Below are 5,209 nucleotides of genomic sequence, written 5' to 3'. Positions count from 1 at the left end.
AGCCAGATTGCCTCTTGAGGCTTATCCAAGAAGAGCATACTTACAAATCTTCCCACATCTGACTGGTTGTATTAATAGCGATGGAGATCTGACCATGTCCACGGCCATGCCCTTCTGCTGTCACAGCCTCTTGCCATCAGCATGTGGCTGTGCTCTCCAGGTTCTTGAGGAAGCTACAGCATCTGAATTGGTGAAGATAAACCTGGCAGGAGATTCATGTCCCCCGTCACCTATCTGACAAGGACTCTGCTTGGAGTTTGAGTGTGAAGCACATTAGTCCAGGATTCTCTCCATCTGGGGCCATTTCTGAGATGCCCACACACGTGCAGAGGGAAAAGAGAATCATTGATTACATCCATCAGATCTGCCTCTGCTGTGGTGCTGGCCACATTTCCAGGCTCTGGATCACGGAGTCTGTCATGTACCTCCCCTCAGCCAGCAGAGACTTCTCAAGGGAGACTGTGGGCCAATTGCAAAATTCTACATTGAGAAGGATAAAACTGTATCTGCTTTCCTTTCTGTCCTTCAGTTTTCTTCTGAAGAGGACCACAAGGGAGCCAGTAGGCATCTATGGCACACACATCTCAGAACAGCTTTCAGGTGGCCCTGTTTCTTCCAACAAATAACTCACTGCAGTGCTGTACCCATGACCCAGAGGTACTTAATGCAACAATCCAAATGGTGGCAATGGCACTGCCATTGCTGGCACACATCCAGGCAGTGATGGGCAATCCAAAATCCGAAAGGCAACTGTCTTGCTTAAATTCTGCTACAGCACCATGTTGATCCAGAGCAAGCTGTACTGATTTTAATGAGTGACCAAGGAAAGGCATTTTTTGACATTTTTTGACAAGTCAGCCACCTTCCCTAGGTAACAGCCACAGGACAAAAGATAATGTCTTTAGGTTGCGCCAGAAGAGGTTCAGGTTGGATATTAGGAAAAATATCATCTCAGAAAGAGTGGTGAGGTGTTGGAACAGGCTGCCCAGGGATGTGGTGGAGTCAGCATCCTTGGAGGTTTAAAGAGGAGGGTAGATGTGGCACTGAGTGACATGGTTTAGTGGTACGGTAGTAATAGGATGATGGTTGGACTAGATAATCTTAAAGGTCTTCTCCGATCTTAATAATTCTGTGATTCTGCAACACCAGAATCTCAGATCACCTTATTAAAACTTCACTACGATTGAGACCTCAGTAATGACTATGAGCAGAGGGATTTCTGGGCCAGCCTAAGATGATTAATTGCATGTGATGCCTCGAGAAACTTGAGAGAGTCCATGCAGCATGAGGGGAAATTCGTATTCTCCTCTGCACCACGAGTGTATGCTGTACATCCTGGCAGCACAGCAGCTGAGACAATCTGCTTTATTTGTGCAGCCCCTGAGGTGCTGGCAACAGCAGCAGGCAAGGAGTTAAGTGGTGGTACCAAGCAATCTGGAAGGGAACACGCCTTATTAACTGGCTGGAATGTCTGGAGGATGTGAGTAGCACCATGGACATGGGAAAGGCAAATCAACACCATATTAGTGAGATTGTAAGGGAACAGTGAGCGCAGGTCTGCAGGACAGGTCGATGGAGCAAATGATAGCAAGAGCTGAAAATGGTCCTGAGAAGCCAAAGGGCAATGCAGAGAGAGGAGCAGAGGCAGTGGTGGTCTGACTGGGACAACTTACCTTTTCAGACTCCTGTGGGATGAAGAATATGGATTTGATCCCATTCTGCAATGAATCCAGCTCCTCTGTGCTCCAGCTGTGTGGTGTTGCTCCACAGGTTTATAGAGTTAAACACAAGCCATCAACTCCTGCCCTATTAAGCTTGGTTGTGTTTTTTTCCCCGGAACTATTCAATAGTTTTGGATCAAATCCAAAACAGTTACAGAATGACTTAAAATATTTTATTTAAGGCAGCTCAAAGGATTGTATTTTTCTTTTTCTTGAATCAAAGCCTTATTAGAAATGCATGGCCCTGAGACCGAAGGAGCTGTAAGTACACAGCAGTAGTGCATGCACTGTGAAGATGCTGAGCCCGCTGCTACACACTGATATCCATGGAAGGCTGAGCTGAAAGCGGTGCGCACAGCCTGCTGCTTTGCCTTGCAAGCTTCAGCTGGAAGACTTACAGCAGTGCTTACAGTGCCCAGGGTACATCCTTCATCAGCTTGTATCATGGGCTTACTTGTGATTTACAGTTGAATCCCTTGGATGTATCTGAAGCACACTCAGGCTTGCTGCACTTGCTCTTTCCTCTGGACAAAATAATTCATTTGGAAAGGTTGTATACATAAATCTATTCATTTATATCATCTTTAAAACCAGTTTCGCAATCTCTCTCTCAGGACACAGCACTGCAAATCCAAATCTTTGCCATTCCTCAATCACCAAAGTTGAAGGAATGTATTTGTTACAGCGGAAAAGACACAGCCAACAAAACTGATCTCCCTGGCCTCATCCTGTCACTTTGCTCCTCTCAGCACAACACAATACATTGGAAATTCCAGCTAAATCCCAGCACCTGGTGACTCACCCAGGATTCAGGATTTGCCTCCTGCTTTATTTCTAAATAACAGCTGTAAAATTACATGTCAATACTGAATCATTCCATATGAAACTGCACAGGCTCGGGAACAGGAATCACTCTCCAGAAGCCAGCCCCATTCTCCAGTCCTTAGTAATCCTGTGGACAGGTCCACCTACCTCCATCTCCCCACGAGGCTGTGGAAAAGCCTTGGGAGTTCAGAGCTTTTGGTCACTGCCACTATTCTGCAAACTTGAGATACAAGTATGAGAAGCACATCCCAAAGCCGTGTGGGCTAAAGCAGTCTTGTGCAGACCTGGAAAACACCAAGTCTTATTACTCATCCAATCACAGAATTACAGAATCACAGAATCACCAAGGTTGGAAAAGACCCTCAAGATCACCCAGTCCAACCATCCACCCATCACCAATGGTTCTCACTAAACCATGTACCTCAACACAAAATCCAAACCTTCCTTGAACACCTCCAGGGTCGGTGACTCCACCACTTCCCTGGGCAGCCCATTCCAGTGCCTGACCACTCTTTCAGAGAAGCAGTATTTCCTAACTACTGCAGCCTAAATCTCCCCTGGTGCAGCTTGAAGCCATTCCCTCTAGTTCTATCACTGTTACACGAGAGAAAAGGCCGACCCCCAGCTCACTACAGCCTCCCTTGAGGAAGTTGTGCAGTGCAGCGAGGTCTCCCCTGAGCCTCCTCTTCTCCAGGCTGAACATTCCCAGCTCCTTCAGCCCCCCCTCATCAGCCCTGTGCTGCAGAGCCCTCACCAGCTTTGTTGCTCTTTTTTGAACCCGCTCCAGGGCCTTGATGTCTTTCTTGCAGTGAGGGGCCCAAAACTGGACACAGCACTCGAGGTGCGGCCTCACCAGAGCTGAGTACAGCGGGACAGTCAGCTCGCTGCTCTGCTGGCTGCACACTTTAAGATGCAGGCCAGGAGGCCATTGACCTTCTTGGCCACCCAGGCACACTGCTGGCCCATGTTCAGCTGAGCATCAACCAGCACCCCCAGGTCCATTTCCTCTATGCAGTCTTCCAGCCACTCCACCCCAGTCCTGTAGCATCGCCTGGGGTTGTTGCAGCCAAAGTGCAGGACCCGGCACTCGGCCTTGCTGAACCTCATCCCATTGGCTTCAGCCCAGCTCTCTGGCCTGTCCAGATCCCTCTGTATGGCCTCGCTACCTCCAGGCAGATCCACGCTTCCAGCCAACTTGGTGTCATCTGCAAACTTACTGAGGGTGCACTCAGTGCCCTCATCCAGGTCATCGATAAAGATACTGAAGAGGACCGGCCCAGCACCCACCCCTGGGGAACCACTCGTGACCGGCTGGATTTAGCTCCATTCACTACCACTCTCTGGGCCTGGTGGAATGTGTTAGTAACCTGCTGTCCTCCACAGGACAACTGGAAGAGCACTTTCACCTTTTTTTTCTTTTTTCCCCATCTATTATTTTGTTTCATTAACATTTGCTTCTGGCTCAGGTACAATTTGGGACTGGTGTACAGGCTGAAAGCATCATGAAATCACTGGTACTCTTTCCCTTAGTGCAGGTAGGCTTTGGGATGGCTGTTGGGAAGCAATGCATCGCTCAGCTGCTCCTGTTTGTGTGCACTGCAGAAGCAGGCTGATGGACTGAGGCCAAATAAAAGTGCCTCCAGGTTCCTGCATGCAAGGCGTGTCAGCCTGGATTGCCTGCAGAGGTGTGTTACTCTTCCAAACCATTTTCCTTGAGCAACAAAAGCATCAAAAGTGAGGATGCAAATTCAAATGTATTGAAGCAAACTAGAATTTATTTAGCATTTATTACCCATTCTGTTGTTATATGTGGCTTCTTTTGTCTCAATTTTCTTCTAGTAAACATAGACCTTTTCCTTTTTCATTTTTATTAATAAAATATATAAAACATTGTGCATTGCTATCCATAGGAAAACCTCAGTTTAACAACAAAAAAAAGAATAAGGCACACTCCTGTGCAGCATCTTCAAATATATATATATATATATTTAAACAAAACAAAAAGAAAAGCCTTTCAACCTCTTTGAGGTTGTTAACATCTCACCAATCACTGACACATCTCCTATATTACCATAATTTCACTGTTGGAGGTGAGTTGGGTTGCATTTGACAGGGACCAGCGGGGAGAACAGACTCAAAAAAAAAAAAGGATTTTATCCCTGAGGTGTTGGTTAAAAAAACAATGTTCCCATTGAAAAGGAATATGAAAAGACAGCCATAAATAACTGAATACACTATGGCAAACATCCAAGCACCGAGATGATTTCATGATGGAAGAACACTCTCCCCACCCCCCAGTTCTTCACAAGTCATATTTGCCATTGGTTTTTAATTGGGTTTATCTCATGGCTTCTGAAGTCACAAGAGACAGTCAATCAGGATGTACCCCCCTGTCCTCCCCAGTCATCTTTCCAGAGCTGTAGCTTTGTTCACAGTTCTCCCAGTGTCCACAGGAAAGGGAAGCCCAACATTCCTAAATGAAAACCAAAACCTGGATGACTTCTCTCCCCAGCCAAGTGGGCAGTACTTGTACCACAGTGTGCCAAGCTCCGTGCCCCACACAGGGGACTCAGACTGTCAGCTCTGTGCCAGCCACTCAGAAACGAAGATGGCAGCCGCCTCTGATGTGACCCGGTGTCCACGAAGGGGGAGATAGTCATGCG

Source organism: Meleagris gallopavo, chromosome 2, assembly GCF_000146605.3.
Source record: "Meleagris gallopavo isolate NT-WF06-2002-E0010 breed Aviagen turkey brand Nicholas breeding stock chromosome 2, Turkey_5.1, whole genome shotgun sequence".
Lineage (NCBI taxonomy): Eukaryota > Metazoa > Chordata > Aves > Galliformes > Phasianidae > Meleagris > Meleagris gallopavo.
The sequence above is the reverse complement of the archived record's forward strand: the minus strand, read 5'-3'. Positions refer to the sequence as shown.